General features: G+C 42.1%; 1 protein-coding gene across 7 annotated transcripts in view; it reads right to left on the bottom strand.

Moving 5' to 3' along the window:
• Positions 1–24296, bottom strand: part of ATP2B2 (ATPase plasma membrane Ca2+ transporting 2) — a 379035-nt gene that overhangs the window by 149167 nt on the left and 205572 nt on the right. The gene's annotated exons all lie outside the window — the stretch shown is intronic.

Raw genomic sequence — 24296 nt, 5'->3', positions numbered from 1 at the left:
GTGAGAGCTGAATATTCCTTTGCAGAACTCCAAACAGGCAAACACACCTACCTTCAAGGGACTTTAATGTGCAATAGCCAGATACACAGAGATTATCTGTGAGAAAAAGCAGTTATTTAACATATTTTAAAATTCTCTTTCTCAGACACATATACTAATGAGCTCTGGACAAAATGCTGAAGCTAGCTCTTATACTTCGCCACGGAGAATTCAGCTAAGATTAAAGGGTTTTGTTTTCTTTAAGTGGGTTAGTGCCTGTCCATAGTTCGATAAACTCAAACCTTTGAAAAGATTTTTTGCTGTTCTGCACAGCTGCAAAAAGACATTTTCAAACCCTAATATGACACCTTTTAGAAGCCACATGCATGCATTCCTCTTATAGAAGGAATCCAAGGATGTGTGAAACACACAGGAGAATTTCTGCAGTTGTTATTACTTTCCTGGTCCGGAGCAATGGATGTCTGTGGGAGTTTCACTGGCTCAACAGAAAGTCTGTCAGACTGCGTGGGAACACAGATTGCTCATCACTTCATTAAATATATCACTTTTATCAATTATTTCATTTAATCCAGACCCAGATGTCATTGCAAAAGTGTTTTCCTCTTCTGGTTGCATTATCTCATAGTTTTTGTAATTAATATATTTCACTTCCCACTCTAACATAAAAAAGTAATCAAAACAGATGGGGAAGCACTTAAGGACTCAACTGGACATAAAGTAGGAAAGAGCCTCCAGCATTAAAAAAACCAACAAAAAACTTCAATGCAGCTAATTTGATTGGGGAAGTGTTATTGATGGGATGGGGAGCTCTCCTCTTTTTTGCCAGTTCCCCACTCCAAAGCACCCCTCACCACCAAAGCTGCTATTTGCCACAATGGGAAAATGTCAGGGATTGCCAACCATTTTAGGTGACATTTGAATTTTTCATGAGTACAGTGGATACCACCCCCTACTTGCTACTTCTTTGCCCCTTTCCTGGACCAACCCCCACACATATCAGGAGACATAAAGGGGGGGAAGCATGTACACTTGCGCACACATACACACCTCACTTTTCTAAGGGTTAAGGGGGAATGTCAGATCCAGTAGACTTCACCTGAGCCTTGGAATACATGGGCAAGAGCACGAGTCTTCCTTCAGCTATATGTAACCAAGGTAACCACCCTCACCACCTCATGACCAAGGGGCAGTGAGGAAAGGAGCTCAGAGGCTTTGCTGGCATGAATGGAAGACCTCAGTGGTGCCCTATTGCCCACAGACACAACACTGGTGACCTCTGCTATAAGTACAACAGGCAAACTGGGGGAGTGGCACAGAGGGGCAAGGGCTTGATATATCCTCCACAAATGCAGCTTCTCTGACCAAATTTGCAGCCCCATGTGATACTATCTTTTTAATGAAACAGCAACAGTGATCCTGATCCCAGATCCCCTGGATGATATTTAATTTGATCCTCAATATTTATACTTGTAGACAGGTCTGTTAGCATGAAAACTTATGTCAGACTGGATGGGATCACAAGAAGTCTCTGAGCCTAAAAAAGATTAATATCTCATGAGAATTTGACATATAACACTAAAAACACAGGAATATTTTTGAATATTCACTCGATTTGATTGATGTGTTGCATTTTCCAGGTCTAGACAAATATTTCATCTGGTATAGTCACATATTTCATATTACCACAGAAATAGAGCTGCAGCCTTAGATTCTTCCTTCACAGCATATCCCTTCAGCTTACATAGGAAAATATCCTTATATGATAGGATTTACACATCCCTAGAAAAGCGTCTGTGCAAAAGTGATGTACCACTACATTCTTTGAAGTAACTATTAGTTGAAATTTGGGTAATGAGTGCTTTATGTAAATACACCAGTTGCTTTTCCTTAATACTATTAATGTTGAATTTTCATACAGAGAATTAGAGATGTATCTACATTCCTCACAGGATGTTTTTCAACAGGATAGTGATGCGTACAGTGTGTGTTCGGTTCACACTTCCATCACCGTGTATGAATATTTGTTCCAGCTCTTGTAAATATCACTGAGTCATTTTTGTCAGCCAATGTCAGCCAATGATACTGTTTTCTCACATCCAACGAAATAATTTGCCTGTTTAATATTTTATTTGACCTTCAATTAAATATTAACCAACAAATAAGCAGCAGATAGTCTACTCGTGGGACTACATACCTCTTATTAATGTTTATCCATTGGCTAGGGGGATTCACTTAATGGCACAACCCCCTGGGAAATAGCATATCTTGTGTTTCTGGAAGGCAGGTCATAAAATGCAGAAAGCGCAGAGCATGACTACCATTATCCACTGATAATGCAGCTCTATAATCCCATGGAACAAGATATGCAACTTTCATTCGATCCTGAAATCTCTTTTATGAAAAGGCCAGGAAGTCTGCCAAGGAGCCTAGCAGTTTGCTGTAACTGAAACAAACACTGCCCTCAGACTCTTACTCAGTGATTAGCGCAATTGCTTCATAAAAGGCCGGGAATCTGAAACAAGGAATCAGAAGCTCCCAAAGACTTGGAGTAGTGACATTCTAGAAGACATTTTAAAAGTGGAAATATGAATTATCCTCCCTCAATTTACATTTCACTTGCCTAATCAAGTTTCTGTTTGGATTTGGAATGTTAGCATGTTGATGCCTGCATGTGTGGGCTGGGATCCAAAGAAAGAGCAAACTATTTGTGATTCCAAATATGTGAATAAATACATGAAGAAGTGAGGTATCACTGTCATCATTATCCTGGTCCATATCAACAAAATTGGGTTTCCTGCTTCTCTCCTTCTTCCTGTATCCAATTTAGAAGAAAGTTCTTTGACAAAAGGAGTCTGTCATTATGTATTTCCACAGTGTCAACTAAATGACCTCCAATCTCAACGGAGGCCTCTAAAGCTCTATTAGAGTACAGCAAATAATGATTTCTTATCATTATTTCTTCTTTTGGCTCAAATTGCTCTGTCACAGTTTGCAGCAGGCTTCACTTAGATGATGATGCATTTTAGAATGCAAAGAAGAAAATTAACTAGGTCCAGCAACTCTATCCTAATATTGAACTCTCAATATTTAGACAATACTGATATAAACAAGAAAGATCAGACCAATTTTAGCTTACTTCAAATATCGATATGCTGTTGAACTGGATTTTGCTTTTATAAACAAAATAGATTTTGAAAATATATAATTGCACATTGGGGAAATTTTATGGCCCTAGTCTTTATCCTGTAACCCAGCAGTCTTACCAGACTATTTTTGCCCCCCACTGCAATATATTTACCAAACTCCAACAAAGAGTTTCCTTAAGTAAAGTGGTCCAAAGTCATGACAGCCTCCATATAGGCACATATTTAGAACCTTTCACAGATGAAAATGGTAACATGTTTGTAACATTCGAAGGATCACTTTGCAATCTCCAAGCTCCATTGTTACATATTGCTGAATGCCTTCACAGCTTGGCCTTATACAGGGGTACCTCCAGTTGCGGACGGGATCCGTTCCGGAGGTCCGGCCGGATCCCGAGGTTTTAGCAACCGGAGAGACTGCTTCTGCGCACACACGCGTGGCGGTAGAGCGCTTCTGCGCATGCGCGCGGGGCAAAAACCCAGAGATATACTTCCTGGTTTGCCACTTACGTATCCCAGAGTTTGCATAACTGGAGGGATACGTAAGCGGAGGTACGACTATATTATGGTCATTTAACCTGCAACCCTAACCTGGAACAGTCACTAATATAACTTTAACACTACAACTCTTCTTTCTTGCATCATTCAAAAAATACTGGGCTGCCAATTGCCTACAAACAGTACACACTAGCAATAACTCACATCTAATTAAAATGAAGAGATTTTGGAGAGCCACTGCCAGTCAAAGCAGACAATATAGGGCTAAATATACAAATAGTCTGACGTGATAGAAGTCAGCTGTTGATGTTTTCATGCTCAACAAGCTGTTCTGAACTTCCCTTATCAAAAGAAAAAATCACCCTTGTAAGTCTGTAGATATTTCCAAGGACGTCTACAGTACATTGTCACTAGGATGAAACAAGCTTGGAAAGGACAGATAAGGCTGCCTTTTACTAATGTTGCAGAATAAGAATCATGGAAAATCTGACTCAACTCAAATGTTATTGTAGAACAACCAAAGAGCTTTTCTTTCTTCTTCTTCTTTTTTTGTACCAGTCAACAAACTATGTGTGCTTAACATCCATGAGATTTAAGTGCATGTAGCAAGTGTGAACTGGGTGTTTAGGGGCCAAATAATGAGGGGAATCAGATATTTAGGATATAGGCATAGCAAGATTACAAACAAAAACAATGCTTGTTCCATCTATATTAATGGCCATAACACAACAGTATGAACAAGGGAACAAAACATTACATACATACGCCATTTTAGCAGTGCTCAGAGAAGGAGCGAAGTAGAAGCAGAAAATACAATCAGGGACTGCAACAGCCACATGCTACCCACAAATGGAGCCAATGAACTCACTGCAATGTGGACACATCCAGCCATACCCCGCTGCATCCCCCAATTTGCAGCCTGCTTGAGTGCCCTTTATCAGCTCCTGTGGTGCAGGCAGAAATCACTCACTACTGTCAGGCCCTAGGCTTCATGACAGGCATGGGTCCAGGTCCCCTTAAGCTTCTCATATTCATGGCTTCTGAGCACTATTTCTGATCCTGTATGTGTGGGTGGAATGATAGTGTTTTAAAACACTCTGGTTTTATCTATTAATGTTGTTTCACTTTGGTAACAAAGCATTCTTTCCCCACTTGAAATCAACAGCACAGACATCCCAAAGCACAACTGAGGGATTTCTGTCACTGATGCCTTGTAATAAATTAATTAATTAATGCTAATTAGTGGGCAATCAGGATCAGTAGGTGTTCCTAGACACATTGGTACCTCGGGTTACGTATCCCTCTGGATACGTAATCTTCAGGTTGCAAACGCGGCAAATCCGGAAGTGTATACTTCTGAGTTTTGCCGCGCGTGCATGCACAGAAGCGATCTGCGCACGTGTGCAGAAGGGCACCTCCGGTTACGGACTTTTCGGGATACAGCCGGGCCTCCGGAACGGATCCCATCCGTAACCAGAGGTACCACTGTATTGGAATAAAGGTCACAGCTATTTGCTAGGGTGGAGACTGAGAAACAGCTTTACAATTTCAATCTAGCCAGAGGAACAGAAAGATTGATCCTGTGTGCATGTTCCAGTTTACTCTGCACCCAGTGCACTCTCACCTCTCACCTTTGGTTTGGGAAGCGCTGTATGTGTTACATTAGCTACAATCCGTATCTATCATGCAACTATCCTGCTGTTTCTTATAAAATGCTGCATTTTGATACATTTCCCACTCAAACCAGCATTGATCCTAATTGAGGGGGCAAATGGCCTAGCCTTTGTTATCTCTTTCTCCATGTGGACTTCAGTTTGTAAGGAGCTCAGAGCACGGCTTTAACCAGCCTCTTTTGTTTCAGACTAGAATGGAGTCTAATAGTAGCATTTTTTCCTCTCTCAATAGTTTAGAAATAGAGGAAAACAACAGAATGGGAAGAACTAGAGATCTGTTCAAGAAAATCGGAAATATGAAAGGAACATTTCGTACAAAGATTACCATAATAAAGGACAAAAGTGGTAAAGACCTAACTGAAGCAGAAGACATCAAGAAGAGATGGCAAGAATACACAGAGGAATTATACCAGAAAGATATGGATGTCTCGTACACCCCAGGTAGTGTGGTTGCTGACCTTGAGCCAGACATCCTGGAAAGTGAAGTCAAATGGGCCTTAGAAAGCACTGCAAATAACAAGGCCAGTGGAAGTGATGGTATTCCAGCTGAACTGTTTAAAATTTTAAAAGATGATGCTGTTAAGGTGCTACACTCAATATGCCAGCAAGTTTGGAAAACTCAGCAGTGGCCAGAGGATTGGAGAAGATCAGTCTACATCCCAATCCCAAAGAAAGGCAGTGCCAAAGAATGCTCCAACTACCGCACAATTTCACTCATTTCACATGCTAGCAAGGTTATGCTTAAAATTCTACAAGGAAGGCTCAAGCAGTATGTGGACCGAGAACTCCCAGAAGTGCAAGCTGGATTTAGAAGAGGCAGAGGAACCAGAGACCAAATTGCAAACATGCGCTGGATTATGGAGAAAGCTAGAGAGTTCCAGAAAGACATCTACTTCTGCTTCATTGACTATGCAAAAGCCTTTGACTGTGTCGACCACAGCAAACTATGGCAAGTTCTTAAAGAAATGGGAGTGCCTGATCACCTCATCTGTCTCCTGAGAAATATCTACGTGGGACAAGAAGCTACAGTTAGAACTGGATATGGAACAACTGATTGGTTCAAAATTGGGAAAGGAGTATGACAAGGCTGTATATTGTCTCCCTGCTTATTTAACTTATATGCAGAATTCATCATGCGAAAGGCTGGGCTGGATGAATCCCAAGCCGGAATTAAGATTGCTGGAAGAAATATCAACAACCTCAGATATGCAGATGACACAACCTTGATGGCAGAAAGTGAAGAGGAATTAAAGAACCTTTTAATGAGGGTGAAAGAGGAGAGCGCAAAATATGGTCTGAAGCTCAACATCAAAAAAACGAAGATCATGGCCACTGGGCCCATCACCTCCTGGCAAATAGAAGGGGAAGAAATGGAGGCAGTGAGAGATTTTACTTTCTTGGGCTCCATGATCACTGCAGATGGTGACAGCAGTCACGAAATTAAAAGACGCCTGCTCCTTGGGAGAAAGGCGATGGCAAACCTAGACAACATCTTAAAAAGCAGAGACATCACCTTGCCAACAAAGGTCCGTATAGTAAAAGCCATGGTTTTCCCAGTAGTGATGTATGGAAGTGAGAGCTGGACCATAAAGAAGGCTGATCGCCGAAGAATTGATGCTTTTGAATTATGGTGCTGGAGGAGACTCTTGAGAGTCCCATGGACTGCAAGAAGATCAAACCTCTCCATTCTGAAGGAAATCAGCCCTGAGTGCTCACTGGAAGGACAGATCGTGAAGCTGAGGCTCCAATACTTTGGCCACCTCATGAGAAGAGAAGACTCCCTGGAAAAGACCCTGATGTTGGGAAAGATGGAGGGCACAAGGAGAAGGGGACGACAGAGAATGAGATGGTTGGATTGTGTTCTTGAAGCTACCAGCATGAGTTTGATCAAACTGCGGGAGGCAGTGGAGGACAGAAGTGCCTGGCGTGCTCTGGTCCATGGGGTCACGAAGAGTCGGACACGACTAAACGACTAAACAACAACAAATAGTTTAGAAACATTTACCTTCTGTAACTAAGAAACATTTTGACTGCCTATGCAACTTTTCAGATTGCTGTATGGAAAAGCATGACTCTGACCTTTGAAGGGTTTTGTAAGTAAACCACTTTATGACTTGCCAAATGTACAGTCTACCTCTGTGCTAGAGAAATGGGAAAACTTGGAAGGAGCTTCTAAAACTGGACATTTGGGGAGTCCCAGGAGAGGGAACATTTTAAAGGTTTTACAGACTATATTTCCATGCTTTGCTTTGCTTTGCTTTGCTTTGCTTTGCTTTGCTTTGCTTTGCTTTGCTTTGCTTTGCTTTGCTTTGCTTTGCTTTGCTTTGCTTTGCTTTGCTTTGCTGCATGTTTTGTGATGTTAAATATCTGCTGAGGTTCTCTCAACCAAACAGTACTTGCCCCAAACTTGGGTCTTGATTCCAACAAGTAGAATATTCTGTTGGCATAGCTCCATCAGTAGAGTAATTTTGCAAGTGGAGGGGCTGAAAATGTCAGCATCAGAGATGAATCTGGGAAGGAATGGGCTTAGTCTGAAACCTAAACTTACTTAGATCTTGCTCCCATCTTCTATGGCAGTGTATAATTTAAGCTAAAAACCGATCTGAACTACTTTATAATCAAATTATACTGGTCCTACCTCAGTGTTCTGGTCCTCAACTTCCATTCATCTCAGTAAAAAAGAGCAGTGTCACAAAAATAATTGTAATTTATTCTATTTTTGTCTTTCTCCACCCAACCTGATATTAAATTTAATTTAAAGGCAAACTAAGGAAAACTGTACCAATGAACCCTTGTTGACTTCAAGATCTTAAATTGTTGTTTAAATTGGAAAGGCTGTAATTAATCCAAGCAACTAACCAGTTCACAGAAGGCAGGAATTCCTGCTGCGAAACAAATATTATTGTGTGTTTAGAAATTGACAGAAACCGCATTCATCTAAAAAGTGGAGCAAACGGCAGATAATGCAGAAGCCATAGGAGTGGATAACAATAGCCATTTGCTCTTCCTTATACTCAGTGCTTTTCTTCCAGAAAAAAAAAAACCAATGCTGGTACTGGAGACCTTTGATTAATCTCCTTGTGTGGTATAAGCAGTGGTTTTTTTTCCTGGGGGTACTCGAACAAGTGGAAAGCAATTTCCCACTGCTTTTTCAGGGTAATGGTTTCATATACCATTATAGATAAGAGAAACAATACTCCATAAAGATTCCAAAGATCCCTAGAATGCAATTTATAAAGTAATGATCAAAACAACTGGATGCCTCAAGTATCTAGGAGTGCCTACTCCTCCTGGACATGTGGCAAGATAAACTGCCAGGCATTGCAAAGAGCCAACATGCTAATTTGTATTTTGTCCAAAGGAAAGGCGCTGAGTTGGAATGATTTTTAGCGCCCTCATTCATCATTGCTTTCACTTGCATGCAGCCAATCAAATTTAGTAACAGATGATATTACTAAGTGGCATTGCATTGGCTCCAAGATTTTTTTCCTGTGCAGCGTTTTGCTGATATTCGCCCATGTGCACTGATAAAATACCATAGGTAATCTTGATTTGATTGTATCTGCAACTAAATCAAAAGCCTATTTGTTTGTTCTTTACCAATATTAAGGAGTGGACATGCACATCAGTAGAACATTGCACCAAAGGAATATTACTTACCATCACCTCAGGATTACTTCGTATCGCAGTAATTTCTTAGTCTGCATTTTGCTACTACTAACAGAAAGCTACAAATTAAATGAGAGATGTGGAAAAGCTCTACATGCTCCTGAATTGCATAAATTTTCCTAGTTCAACTAAAATCCAAGTGGAGTGGAACACCGAGCAGAATGAGCCCACAAAATGAGCAATTTTTTTTTAAAAAAGGAGAGTAATTCCTTCATCCTATTTCCTGCCAGTAAAGAGGAACATATTCTACAATATGTGTAGAATAGTTCACCCAGTGAACTATTCTACACATATTGTGAGAATGAATTATCTCAGGAGTGCAAGCCACAATATACACTTGATAATGAACTGCTTAAGCTTACTGCATTCCTTACTTCGCCTTTCGTCCACAGTTTCCTCATAATTTACAGCTTGCATTTTACCCTCACAATAATCTTGAGATGTCACTCTGTGAGTTTTATTGCTGGGGCTGGGGATTTGGGCCTTCATAGTTCTAGCCTTATATAAAAAGCACTAGGCCACATCAGCTCACATGAAATACTGCAAATATACTAGGTGTCCTTTATTTTTTCCTATAACTGAAAAGTTAACTGACAAGTTAAAGTTAAAGTAAGCAATACTATTTAAACTGTTCCCTGTTTTCCCAATCTTCTGACTATTTTGGGGTGTTCATGCCCTGTACTGACCTGGTGCCAGGCACTGAGGCCTTAGAGGATGAACCGGACACGCCACAGGTCAAGGATCCTGAGAGGCAGTCAGGGTGCCCTAGAACTGGTGATGAGGATCCCTTGGAGGGGTCCTCTCAGCAGGAGACAGGCTAAAAAGCTCTTGGAGCTGTCAAGGAGCAGGTAGAGCCGTCCCTCAGTCCTTGAGAACAACTAGCACCAAAAGGCTCAGGCCAAAGAGCAGCAGTGGAGTATGTGTGTTCACACCAAGGGTCTCCCCATGGCTCATGAATAAGGGTCTTCTCATGAGTAAACAATCCCTGGAACTCCTTTGCAGCTAGGGTTAGGGTGTAGTCTTGGAGGGTGCAATATATAAGGTCTCTCTTCTGAGCCTTCCAGGTGCTACAAACAATGCATGCCCCTGCCTCCTTGTACCTTATTTGAGGTCCCCTCTCCATTTTTGAACTATATGAACAATATATTTCAATATTTGAAAGATCACCTTCTATCCTACAGACCCACTTGTGTGGCAAAGTAGTTTTGTCACCCTCAGAGTTTTGGGGATGGAGACCCAGGAGAAGCTATTCCCTGTAGCATCCACAAAGCTGTGGAATGCCCTCCCCATGGTGGCGCACCTGCCACCTTCACCGTATAACTTGCAATAATTTGTTTGCTGAAGACACCCCTCTTTCCAATTCTTGATTGTTCTGATTTTAATACTGTATTTTTACATTGTTGTAACCCACACTGGAAGTGAGAGCTGGACCATAAAGAATAATTGATGCTTTTGAATTATGGTGTTGGAGGAGACTCTTGAGAGTCCCATGGACTGCAAGAAGATCAAACGTATCCATTCTGAAGGAAATCAGCCCTGAGTGCTCACTGGAAGGACAGATCGTGAAGCTGAGGCTCCAATACTTTGGCCACCTCAAGAGAAGAAAAGACTCCCTGGAAAAGACCCTGATGTTGGGAAAGATTGAGGGCACAAGGAGAAGGGGACGACAGAGGATGAGATGGTTGGACAGTGTTCTCGAAGCTACCAGCATGAGTTTGACCAAACTGCGGGAGGCAGTGGAAGACAGGAGTGCCTGGCGTGCTCTGGTCCATGGGGTCACAAAGAGTCGGTCACGACTAAACGACTAAACAACAACAAAAACCCACACTAGGACCCTATCATGAAAGGTATGCAAGAAATCTACTAAATAAAAAGCAAAAGCAAGCCAATGCCAATTGATATTTCCAACACACAGTTCTCAGTGACTATTTGGCAATGGGATATTGTTGTCAAATCAAAAGTTTTTGGAAATGCCTGCAGAAGTTCATCTGTATGTGGAATTATTCACATGGCTCAATGGACTATAGCTCTGGAGACTTCAAACTTTCTATAGCAAGGCAGTTCAGGTAGATAATGTTTCTCACTGGCAAACAACACTAATTGGTTTGAGAATGGTGATTTACACTGCCCTTGCCCTTGAAGGAACCAGTAAGCAACTCAATTGTGAGCACAGGGAAATCATAGCACTCAGTTGATGCCCAAGTGAGAGGAAACACTAGGCCATTACTCCTAACTCCATTTCAGTAATAAATAAATAAACATTGTTCATTGTGTTTTATTTCCTCTTAATCCATTCTGCTTGGTATCGCCTATTTTTTCAAATAGTGCTGCAGCCTGGCTCCTAATTCAAGGACACTCCACTCTCTCATTCACAGCTGATATCTCCCAAGCTGAAATATAGGCAAAGGGTCCTCCTTTGCCCAAGCCCTCCCTGCTTGTGTGCTCTCCTTATACATTTCACATGCTCACCCCTCTTTATGAATCAAGACAAAAGGAAATGGTCAGATAAGAGGATGTGAGATATAAGGTGACGGTTATGCCTGGAGATGCTGTTGATGGGAAGGAATAATAAAAGAGTCTCTTTTTTGCCTTAATTTTACATACTGAATCAACCCCATAGAAGACAACATTGCTGTCTCTTCATCCATGAGAGAATTATTCCCCCCCCATATTAAACCTTAAAGTTCAAGGTCCTCACTAAAGTTAATAGAACTCTAAGGATTCATTTTTGGAGGGACGCAGGTGGTGCTGTGGTCTAAACCACAGAGCTTAGGGCTTGCCGATCAGAAGGTCAAAGGTTTGAATCCCTGCGACGGGGTGAGCTCCCGTTGCTCGGTCCTTGCTCCTGCCAACCTAGCAGTTCAAAAGCATGTCAAAGTGCAAGTAGATAAATAGCTATCTCTCCAGCGGGAAGGTAAACGGCGTGCACTGCTCTCGCTCGCCAGAAGCGGCTTAGTCATGCTGGCCACATGACCCGGAAGCTGTCTGCGGACAAACGCCGGCTCCCTCGGCCAGTAAAGCGAGATGAGCGCCGCAACCCCAGAGTCGTCCGCGACTGGACTTAACAGTTAGGGGTCCCTTTACCTTTTAAGCATTCATTTAAACCAGAGCAGGGGGAAATGCTGGGGAAAGCTCTTTCCCTGAGGGATTAATCCACACTTACTGGTCCTGGAGGCTACTACCTTTAGATGGGAAGCATGTGGGCATCATTGCAAGCACAGCCCTTGATTGGTGGACACTGACAGCATTTCCAGGAATGTTGGAGTGTTTCTCTCATTTTTACACTGTGTTTGTGTTTTCTATACAACCCTAATCCCTCACAGGCTTAACATATACAGGTTATAGCAGATGTTTTGTTATTGTAGCTGTGGCATGTTTTCCTATCCATTTCTTGATATTTTGCTGTTGTGCATCTCCTCTTTTTTATTACTACTCAGAATTAATTTGACCCTTTTGTTTAATGCGAATGTTGCCAAAATTCAGCTTTTATTCGTTTAACCTTTTTTAAAAAATAAAAAAGAGCAATCTCTCTTTTATGTTTTTCTCCCCCAGACATAAATATTAGAACTACAAGCTTTAAACTGTAAATGAATCAACTAAAGCAGAGGTGGGGAGTTTTTCGTCCTCCAGATGTTGCTGGACTACAATTCCCATAATCCCTGGCCATTAGCCACGCTCGCTGGGGCTGATAGGAATTCGAATGCAGCAACATATGGGGGCAGGCTCCCCACCCTTGACTAAATACTTAGGCTGCAACCCTAAACACCACCACCCCTCTTAATATTGATGGTTGTGGGGAGGGGTTAGAAGCAGCATAGCTCCTGCTCACTGGCCTCCACTGGCAGACACAGTGTTGTTGATTGGTGGGGTTCCACTGTTGCAGAGCCCAATCTCTACCCAAACAGGCAGGGCCGGGGCAACATAGGGCTGACCACAGGTCTGCTGCATCTGACGTTGTTCCAGCTTCTGGAGAGGGGCCTGATTTGGAACACTGCTGGTGTGCCAGCCTGGAGCTGACTCAGCAAAAGACCAAACAGCAAATTCCAAAACACCCACCTGCCCTGATCAGAAAGAGCCAGCAGTGCTTTCAATTAAATGGTGGCTGTACAGCTCCAGTTGTCCCTGGCCCCTCATTAGGACTTCTCTGCCTGTTGATTAGATGGTACAGATCAATGCTAATTAGTGCAACCGAACCTTATGTTTGTATTTGTTTTATGAGGGGTGGGGGTTAGGAGTTTACATGGTTCTGGCACGTTACTATAAAAAAATGGAATGAAAACCAATGCAAAAGTTGCAGTCCTGTGCATGCTTACTTGGGAGTAAATATTGTTAAACTGAGTGGGACGTATTGCTGAGTAAACCTAAGACAATTCTGCAACAAACACCTTGCCATCTAAAAAATGAGAAACATGTTTTGTTTTTGTTAATTGTAAGTAGACTCTGTGTCTCAAAAAAGTCAGCTATACTGAGGCCTTTTTTATAATGGGAATTTATTTATTCAGTTGATTAAATTCAACCAACATATTGGTAAGAGGTAGGGGTTTATCAGCAGACAGCCTGAGTAAATGCTCTTGTTCATTTGATCTTATAGCACCAAACAACATGCAAATGGTTCTGCTCTACCTTCTACCCCAACAAACCCTCTAAAATTTACAGTAATAAAGTTATTTATTTGTATGACTTCTTACCGCCCTTCACCATAACATGGTGTTACAGCAACAGAAAATGAAATTATAACAACATAGTATATCCAAATGATAAGGACATCTGTGCCCTCTTTTGCAAGTGGGTCAGGAGGTGCAACCCAGAAAATTCTGTTGGCTTCCCTCCAGAGTAGTACCGATTTCAAGGACTGTCCACCATAGGAGTAGCAGCACTTTGCCAGAGGGAAGTAGAACTGAAGCTGGGCCTGCCCATAACTACTGCAGTAATTCTTACTGCTGGTGACTTTCTTGCTTGCTCTGATAATCATAAGACAGAAATAGCTGAGAATATCCCTCATTATATTTTACAGCACTACCCTCTTCAAGCTTTGTCCTTGGAGCAGCAATTCTGTGTGCTGTGCTTCTAGTTTGTTGCTCTAGCCTATAAATTGCCTTAACGTTCCCAAAATTTCCTTCAGGTACTTATTCTAATGACAGCATGTGGAAATCACTGAGACTTCAACAGAGAGGAAAATGAGGTTTCACATTCATGAAATTCCCAAGCCTGTAGAGACTTGAGAACTGAATCCTAAGGACGACGTCACTTGGACTTGGATGTGAGGTATTAAGGCAACAGCACATTCAAAGAGACTGAAACTCTCGTGCTTTTATTCCTTTAATTTTTATTTCTTTAGGTTGCAATCCTATACTCACTTACCTGAATGCAATGGGACTTGCACAAGGTTGCGGTATTAGTCTTTTTATAGGCTGGCCTCAGAGAAAGGCTCCCTGCATATAGAACAATTTAAGATAAAAATACAGTTTTTAAAAACTCCATTAAAAGCACTCAGGAACAGAATCTATTAAGATAGCTATAAAGACAACACTATAACCAGTTCTAAAACAGACTGGGAAGCTTGCACAAATATAGAAATCCTTGCTAGGTGCCAAAAACACAACAAAGTTGGCACCCACTAGGTGAGTTTACTGGAAAGGGCATACGACAATTCAGGCTGCCACACCTGAGAAGACACTCTTCCACCCCTCCCTCTCCTTCTCTCCTACCTACCTTCCTTCCTTCCTTCCCTCGCAATGCCTAACCTCAGATGTCAGGGGGCCTTGAAGCAGGCCTTCTGCTTAATCAATGTTTGAGGCAGATTCATGGGGGTGGGGGAGCAGTACTTCAAGCAGCCAGTTCCTTGACTGGCAGTTATGTACCAAGTTAGGATGTCTCTAGATACTTGTTTTCAGGGTTCAGTATTAGTGGCCTTTCCACTCTCTGCTCAGTCAGGCTCTGTGAAGTGCAAAGAAGGAAAATTGGTGCTTCTTGAACCCTTAACAGCTTATAGTATCCTGCAGGAGAGAATGGGTGGCTGGGTAGCTGAACAAGAACATTTTGTAGCAGTTCTGGCTTGGCATAGCTATTTAGGAACTCACATTCTCTAGCAACTGTTATATATAAGTAATCAACAACCTGGATTTGAATGGTCAGAATAAAACTACAAAATAGACCTGTGACTTTAAAGGTTTGAAGAAAATTAAGGTTATTTTACATTTTCATCACTCAAATCTTTCATTCCCCAAAATACTGGTTTTTAGAGTTTTTTAAACTGTGGGCTCCAATTTATTGCACTTTTTACTATTTCCATTCTTAGTTTACTATCAGAGGCATTAAATCATCAACCACTGGGTATACGGAAGTACAATATTTTGCATAATGTTGATTAATAACAAAACACACACATATAATCAAGACATTCCAACAATGCATGGTAACCCTTCTGATGTATAATTCATTCTTTAACACTAATTGAACAGAATATTTAAAAAATAGGTTCCCTCCCTTACTGGCTCAAGAGGTAAATCCAGCACTTTCTTCAGCCGGAACTTGCCGGAACTCAGTTCCAGCACCTCTCAGGTGGTGTTCCATTGCCATTCTAAGAGAAGAAGGGAGGCGCTCATGGTGAGTTCTGGCACCTCTTTTTCTAGAATAATAGCACTGGGTAAATTATTTACCTTCTTGAAAGCACTCACATAAGCACACACAACCACTAGCACCTTAAAGCAACTCAAAATGCAATTGTTCTTCCCTTTCTCTGTTGATGTTCTTTACAGTGGAAAAAGAGTTCTGGTCAGAACTCATAGGACTTTGTTAAGCATATCACCAATACTTTAGTTTCTCATGAAGCAATGAAATATGTGCATTAAGCACTGCAGAAATCAAAAAGTGAGAAGGTGGCCACCAAGTGGACCAACAAATTGCAGAAATTGGATTAAGCAGGCAAACAACATGTGAGACTATTTAAACAGTCACAACAGCATCTTACCTTCTTCCCTTAAACCTTCCAAAGGCAACAACACCATCTGTGTGATGATGAAGCAAGCCTTACTTATTTAGAAAGGGTGTGTTTGATCTCCACCCCTTCTTCAATTTTTTAACTGTACACTACCCTGGGAACAAAAGGTAGCCAGTGAAGCAATTACGCTACAAAAGAACAAAGGGGTTTCCTGATGTAATATGCATAGTGAGGAACTGACCAAGTCTGGCTGAGTTGTTTTAGTCTAACAGTAAATCTCAAAGATAAAAAAAGCAATCCTGGTCTGCCAACTCCAAACATTTCACAATTCTTTTTCCAGCGTTCAATACTTGCTTCTTTGAAGGACCCTCTGCAGGAAACAATGGACCACTCTAGGGTGCACAGTAAGCTAAATGGATTATCCAAGGAATGCAGACTCTCTACTGTGGCTGCTGGCCTCTGTGAATTCAGGCTACAAAGGTCAAAAGGCCCAGTTCTAATTCTGAAGAGTATCATGAAGTAGAAAGCAAGTTAGGAAGATTTAACAGATGCTACTTTAAGCATCTCAAAGCAGTCTAGATCCTCCTTAGGAAAAGTGCCACTGACTCCATCCTTTCATCCTCATCACATATAGCAAAAGTATTGAGTCTGCCAAGAAACCTTTTTAAAGCCTCTTAACGATGGGCGGAGTGGAATATATGTTTCACTGGTGGAGTGTAAAGTAGAAAGAGAGAGAGAGAGACCACATGATTATTTAAACAGAGCATTTTATGTAGCAAGGATTAGTATCTAGAAGACCACATGTGTGCTGTACTTTTCAAGAGGGGCTTCCTATTTTCATCCCATTGAAGCCCATGAAACCTACTTTGTAAATCTGCTAGCTCCTCTGTATTGCCATTCAGAGTAGGGCTGCAACTGACAGAGAAATCAGTTGCTTCCCCAGGCGCATGAAGTGCTTTGCATGTATGTGCCTATGTGTCTTTTTGGATATTAGACATCGTCTTGGGCCACACACACACTAACCTGCTTGTAGCACCAAAAAGCAGTTTTTCTTAATTCAGAATCCTTCATGCTCATCCTCAACATGGTACCTTCCATTTAGATTGATTCTAGGTCCTGGTGCCCACAAGGGTGGGTGTGGTAACTTGATATGCATTTGAAAACCCTGCCCTTGATTAGGTTATCTATGCTTTTTCCTCCATCCATATGTTCAGGTAATTGAAGAAAGAAGTGTCTGCAATCAGGGTATAAGTCTGTTTTTATCTGTTTTCAAATGTGTACACTTCAGGGTAATGCAGAATAAATCTGCAATGAGCTTTTATCAGAATGAAACCAGTTTCTCAAGAAGCAAAAAATATGAAATAGATCTAGACCATGTGTGGACTAGGTAGAATATACAAGTATTGGTCTCCACTGATTCTAGAATAAAATGTTTTGTATATGCAGATGCGGAACAGGCACTATATGTTATGCCCAGTACACATGGCCCATACATTTACACCCGGTGATGCACTTATGGACTGCTTGTTCAGTCCAGATATGGCAGGATTTTCACCAGGAAATTATGAAACATTAATTTGGATCAACAAAATATTTTACCAGGGCCAAAGGTTTAACAGCAAACACCACTATGCATTTCCATTATAGACAGGGAGACTCTGATTAAATATAAAAAAGCTTTCTTAGTTCTTACAGAATTGAAGGAAAACATGCTCTCTCACATACTTCCACAAACTGTTCACAAACATTCTCACACACTGACATTTATTACAAGAGAACAGCTTGGTGTTTTGGACCTCCTTAAGAGCAGGTAGAACAAATAGCCAGCACCAAAATGACAAAGAAGAGACAGTCTCAAACTGATGTTTTTAAAAATTGATATTTTTTTAAAGTGACATGTGATATGGTTAACATGTCAACATATAACCTTCCCTAAAGTGAAAATAATAATCTTGCAGTGTTTTGGTCCAATGAGGTAACCACAGGGGTGTATTCAGAGCACCAAGGCATGCTATTGGCTTATTCGGTGCAACATGAGATCAAGAATGCTTATGCAAAGGATATTTCCTCCTCCCACTGCAGCTTTCTGCAGAAGAAAGGGCTCTTTTGAGGGTCAAGGGGCCCTCAGAAAAAGCCAGGAAGTGTGGTAGCGGCAATGGAGAGAAGGGGTCAGGGAAATCAGCCAGAACTAGCTTGCACGAGTGAAGCTCCCAACTCAAAGGAAAGGCTTTTTTGGGTGCAATAAAGAAAAGTGGATGATAGTTTTCCTTGCACTTATGCTGCATTGTATATAAACCAATATATTGAATCATAGTGTGAACATCTCATATTGCAATTAAATTTTTGGAGCACCATTTTGTGGCTTTGCCTCTTTTTTGTGACTTTCTGGCTATTGGTAAACCGGTATAGGAAACACAGTGATCGAGGGCTGGGAATTGGAGTAAGAGACTAGAGAGCCACAGGCACAGCCAACATAGATCAAGGCAAGGTCTAATCCAGCTGATGAACACTACTCCTTTAGCTATGTCTCAACAATTATTTGCACTGGATGGTATTAGGTCCCTTATATCATGTGAGTTCCTAAGAAAACAATTTTACGGTCCTGTGGTCTACAAGATTTGTGTGCAGCTTTCATCAGGTGGGGCAGGGAAAAGATGCTTTTTAGAATAGCTGTGTGGTACAGTATTCCTAGTTTCTTGTCACCAGGGTGATTTGAGAATGTTATAAATAAAGATAAACAACGTTGACTTTGCTTTGCTGTTTGTATGATTTCCTGTTCAGGAATGTTACAAAGCAATTGCTTTCACTATTTCCTCAGATCAGGGTATTTGCTGTAATCATTTGTTTCCCCAAGGAGACTTATAAAATCATAGAATTGTAGAGGTGGGCGGCGGATCCTGGGAGTCATTTAGTTCAACCTCCTGCAATGCAGGAATCCTTTGCCCAATGTGGGACTCGAACCATTACTCTGGTTATTAATCACTTTCCAAAATCATATGTAATGGAAAGACTGCCTGTAAAGACAGTTTGGAAAATGAAATGAATCTACATTTGAAGCAGGCAAGCATAGCCTACTGCACCAAGATTGCACCAGATGAACTGGTTTCCAGTGTTTTCTGAGACCAATTTAAAGTGCTTCTGATTCTGCCCTTTAAAGCCCCAGATAGTTTGTGGGGAAATGATCCCATGTCAGATAAGGAAGTCCTCCATCCCTGCACACTTTCAAACAGGGCTGAAAAATCAACCCTTTTGCCACAGTTTATAGCAATTAACGGAAGGGACGCGGGTGGTGCTGTTGGTTAAACCACAGAGCCTAGGACTTGCTGATCAGAAGGTTGGCGGTTCAAATCCCCGCAACAGGGTGAGCTCCGTTGCTCGGTCCCTGCTCCTGCCAACCTAGCAGTTCGAAGGCACACCAGTGCAAGTAGATAAATAGGTACCGCTCTGGCGGGAAGGTAAACGGTGTTTCCGTGCGCTGCTCTGGTTCGCCAGAAGTGGCTTAGTCATGCTGGCCACATGACCCGGAAGCTGTACGCCGGCTCCCTCGGCCAATAAAGCGAGATGAGTGCCGCAACCCCAGAATCGGCCACGACTGGACCTAATGGTCAGGGGTCCCTTTACCTTTATCTTAGCTGTTGATATGGCATTGTGTTCTGAGTTCTGGTGGGTACATGATGTCCTGCTATGTTACATTTTGCTGGATTGTTGGTGGGTTTGCTAGTTTGAATAATGCTGGATAAAATAATGTGCGGCGATTATTAAGATTTTTAAATGTTTATTTGTTTATGTTACTGTTCATATTTTGTTTTGATTCAGCCTTACTTTCCAGACATATACATATAGCTCCGTTGGAAGGGGCAGGATGACATGGGGCAGGATCACATGGAGTTCTGGCATACTTGTGGGAGGGACATGAGAGAATTAAAAAGTGAGTGAAGAAGCAAGATATATGCAATGACAGGGTAGGCTTGTAAAAACCTTGACCTCTTAACAGAAGTGTACTTTAAAAGAAGTAGTAACTTAAAACATGCAAGGATAAGCTATTATTCATTCAATAGTAAGCTTTTTTGGAGCATTAAGGACACAGTACACATAGTTATAACCAGTGCTTTTTTCTGGGGGGATGCAGGGGTACGCATACCCCTAAACATTTTGTGAATCTTTGTACCTTTGTCCATTTGCTGTATTTATTTTCCCTGATTTGAACTCTAAAATGGTGATTTCCTTGAGTCAGAATGAGTGTATCCCTAAACATTTCTTTAGAAAAAAAGCACTGGATATAACCATAGGCTTGCTGAAATTAGTGGGCGTAACGACACTTAGCTGTGTGTTGGACCATGGTCTAGTATAGTGAGATAAGTTGTGAGTGGGAGTTGTTATTAAAAGGATGTATATCCATTACATACAAATGCCCATTGTTGCTTACAACCAATATTATGAAGCTATGGGATGACTCAGAAAAACAATGAATAACTAAAATAAAATGTGGAACATAAAAAATAAGCACCCTTGGTGAGAAACCAAGGGTGCCAACTTGAAAAAAATATGGGGGTGGGCAGAGAAGCCCCGCCCCACATAACTGATCACATGACATGGTGCATGCACACCATTTGAATAGCAATGCTTATCAACTTTGGGGGGGCCAGCCCCCTCAAATATTTTGTTGGGGGGTGAAGACCCCTCAGCCCCTAGGAGTTTTTATATCCAAAATATCATAGAATCATAGAGTTGGAAGAGACCACAAGGGCCATCGAGTCCAACCCCCTGCCAAGCAGGAAACACCATCAGAGCACTCCTGACATATGGTTGTCAAGCCTCTGCTTAAAGACCTCCAAAGAAGGAGACTCCACCACACTCCTTGGCAGCAAATTCCACTGTCAAACAGCTCTTACTGTCAGGAAGTTCTACCTAATGTTTAGGTGGAATCTTCTTTCTTGTAGTTTGGATCCATTGCTCCGTGTCCGCTTCTCTGGAGCAGCAGAAAACAACCTTTTTCCCTCCTCTATGTGACATCCTTTTATATATTTGAACATGGCTATCATATCACCCCTTAACCCCCACTTCTCCAGGCTAAACATGCCCAGCTCCCTTAGCCGTTCCTCATAAGGCATCGTTTCCAGGCCTTTGACCATTTTGGTTGCCCTCCTCTGGATACGTTCCAGTTTGTCAGTGTCCATCTTGAACTGTGGTGCCCAGAACTGGACACAGTACTCCAGGTGAGGTCTGACCAGAGCAGAATACAGTAGCACTATTACTTCCCTTGATCTAGATGCTATACTCCTATTGATGCAGCCCAGAATTGCATTGGCTTTTTTAGCTGCCGCGTCACACTGTTGGCTCATGTCAAGTTTGTGGTCAACCAAGACTCCTAGATCCTTTTCACATGTACTGCTCTCAAGCCAGGTGTCACCCATCTTGTATTTGTGCCTCTCATTTTTTTTGCCCAAGTGCAATACTTTACATTTCTCCCTGTTAAAATTCATCTTGTTTGTTTTGGCCCAGTTCTCTAATCTGTCAAGTGTGATCCTGTTTTGAAGTGTGATCCTGTCCTCTGGGGTGTTAGCCACCCCTCCCAGTTTGGTGTCATCTGCAAATTTGATCAGAATGCCCTTGAGTCCATCATCTAAGTCGTTGATAAAGATGTTGAATAAGACCGGGCCCAAGACAGAACCCTGTGGCACCCCACTAGTCACTCTTCTCCAGGATGAAGAGGAACCATTGATGAGCACCCTTTGGGTTCGGTCAGTCAGCCAGTTACAAATCCACTGAGTGGTAGCATAGTCAAGACCGCATTTTACCAGCTTCTTTACAAGAATATCATGGGGCACCTTGTCAAATGCCTTGCTGAAATCAAGGTAGGCTACATCCACTGCGTTCCCTTCATCTACCAGGCTTGTAATTCTGTCAAAAAACGAGATCAGGTTAGTCTGACATGACTTATTTTTCAGAAATCCATGCTGACTATTGGTGATCACAGCATTCCTTTCTAGGTGCTCACAGACTGTTTGCTTAATGATCTGCTCCAGAATCTTCCCTGGTATTGATGTCAGACTGACTGGGCGGTAATTATTTGGGTCCTCTCTTTTCCCCTTTTTGAAAATAGGGACAACATTTGCCCTCCTCCAGTCTGCCGGGACTTCGCCTGTTCTCCAGGAATTCTCAAAGATGACTGCCAGTGGTTCTGAGATCACATCTGCCAGTTCTTTTAATACTCTTGGATGCAGTTCATCTGGCCCTGGAGACTTGAATACATCTAAACTAGCCAAGTATTCTTGTACTATCTCCTTAGTTATTCTGGGCTGTGTTTCCTTTGCTGAATCATTTGCTCCAAATTCTTCAGGTCGGGCATTGTTTTCTTTATCGGAGAAGACTGAGGCAAAGAAGGCATTGAGGAGTTCAGCCCTTTCTGTGTCCCGTTTGCATTTCACCATCTTCTCCTCTGAGTGACCCCACTGTTTCTTTGTTCTTCCTTTTGCTACGAACATACCCATAAAAGCCTTTTTTGTTGCTTTTAACCTCTCTAGCAAGCCTGAGTTCATTCTGTGCTTTAGCTTTTCTGACTTTGTGTCTACACGTGCTGGCTATTTGTTTGAATTCCTCTTTGGTGGTTTCCCCCCCTTTTCCATTTTTTGTACACATCCTTTTTAAATCTTAACTCAGTTAAAAGTTCTTTAGATAGCCACCCTGGCTTCTTTAGGCACCTTCCATGTTTCCGTCTCATTGGTATTGCCTGACGTTGTGCTTTTAGTATCTCCCTCTTAACAAACTCCCAGCCATCATGAACTCCCTTTCCTTTTAGTATTACTGTCCATGGGATCTCACCCAGCACTTCCCTAAGTTTTATGAAGTCGGCTTTCTTAAAGTCAAGAAATTGAGTCCTAGTATGCTTGGCTGCTCCTTTCCACTGTATAGTAAACTTCAGAAGAGCATGATCACTCAAGCCTAATGATCCTTCCACTTCTACCCCACTAACCAGGTCATCAACATTGGTTAGGACCAGATCTAAAATGGCTGTTCCTCTTGTTGCTTCTCCCACTTTCTGGACAATGAAGTTGTCTGCAAGGCCAGTGAGGAATCTGTTTGACCTTATGCTCTTGGCTGAGTTTGACATCCAACAAATATCTGGGTAATTGAAGTCCCCCATTACTACTATCTCCCTTCCTTTTGCATGCTTGGCCATCTGTTCCAGGAAGGCATCATCTATGTCCTCCGTTTGGCTTGGGGATCTATAGTAAACTCCCACAGTGAGGTCACTGTTATTCTTCTCTCCCTTAATTTTGACCCAAATGCTCTCACTTTGGCTTTGAGGTTCTAAATCTTGGATCTCTTCACAGGTATACACATCCCTGACATATAACGCCACTCCTCCTCCTTTCTTGTCTGGTCTGTTTCTCTGAAATAGATTGTATCCCCCCATTATTACATTCCAATCGTGGGACTTATCCCACCAGGTTTCAGTGATGCCTATTATGTCATATTTAGTTTGCTGTACCAAGAGCTCAAGCTCATCTTGTTTATTTCCCATGCTTTGCGCATTAGTGTACAGACATTGAAGTCCATTAATCATTCCCCCGTGTCTCTTATTTAAGGATTTTTTCCTCCCACCACTAGGTCTGCGTGCTGTTTGCTCCATTTGGTCTATGACATTTGGATGATCATCTTCATCAATTGATAGACTCCTAGCTTCAGGAGCACTGTCTCCCTCCCCCACATTAGTCAGTTTAAAGCCCTCCTGATGAGGTTTCTGAGATTTTTGGCAAAAACATTTCTCCCAACCGTTGTGAGGTGCAGCCCATCGCTTGCCAGAAGTCCATCTTCAAGAAACTGCCGTGATCTAAGAATCCAAACCGTTCCTGTTTACACCATTTGCGAAGCCAGCTGTTCACTTCCACTATTTTTCCCTCTCTCCCTGGGCCACGTCGTTCAACTGGGAGGACAGATGAGATGACAATTTGTGCATTTAATTGCTTCAATTTCCTGCCCAGAGCCTCGTAGTCTCTTTTGATCTTCTGGAGGCTATTGCTTGCAGTGTCATTGGTTCCCACATGAACCAAGAGGAAGGGGTATTTGTCAGTGGGTTTTATGATTCCTTGCAGTCGTTCAGTTACATCTTGGATCTTAGCCCCGGGAAGACAGCACACTTCCCGAGACATCTTGTCAGGCCCACAGATCACTGCTTCTGTTCCCCTCAGTAGGGAATCCCCTATCACCACTACACGCCTCCTCTTAGGTTTGGTCGGGGTTCTTCCGTGAGCTGTCCGTTCCAAGGTCGCCTGCACATTCCCTGAGGACTGACTTTGCTGCTCGTCTTCATATACCTGAATATAACTCTGGTTAGCTCAAAATGCATCTAAGCTGTGGTGTAGCATGGGA

The sequence above is a fragment of the Podarcis pityusensis genome, assembly GCF_964106645.2.
Source record: "Podarcis pityusensis genome assembly, chromosome: 2".
In the NCBI taxonomy this organism is placed as follows: Eukaryota; Metazoa; Chordata; class Lepidosauria; order Squamata; family Lacertidae; genus Podarcis; species Podarcis pityusensis.
Note: the sequence above shows the minus strand (reverse complement) of the source record. Positions and strands in the feature narration are given on the sequence as shown.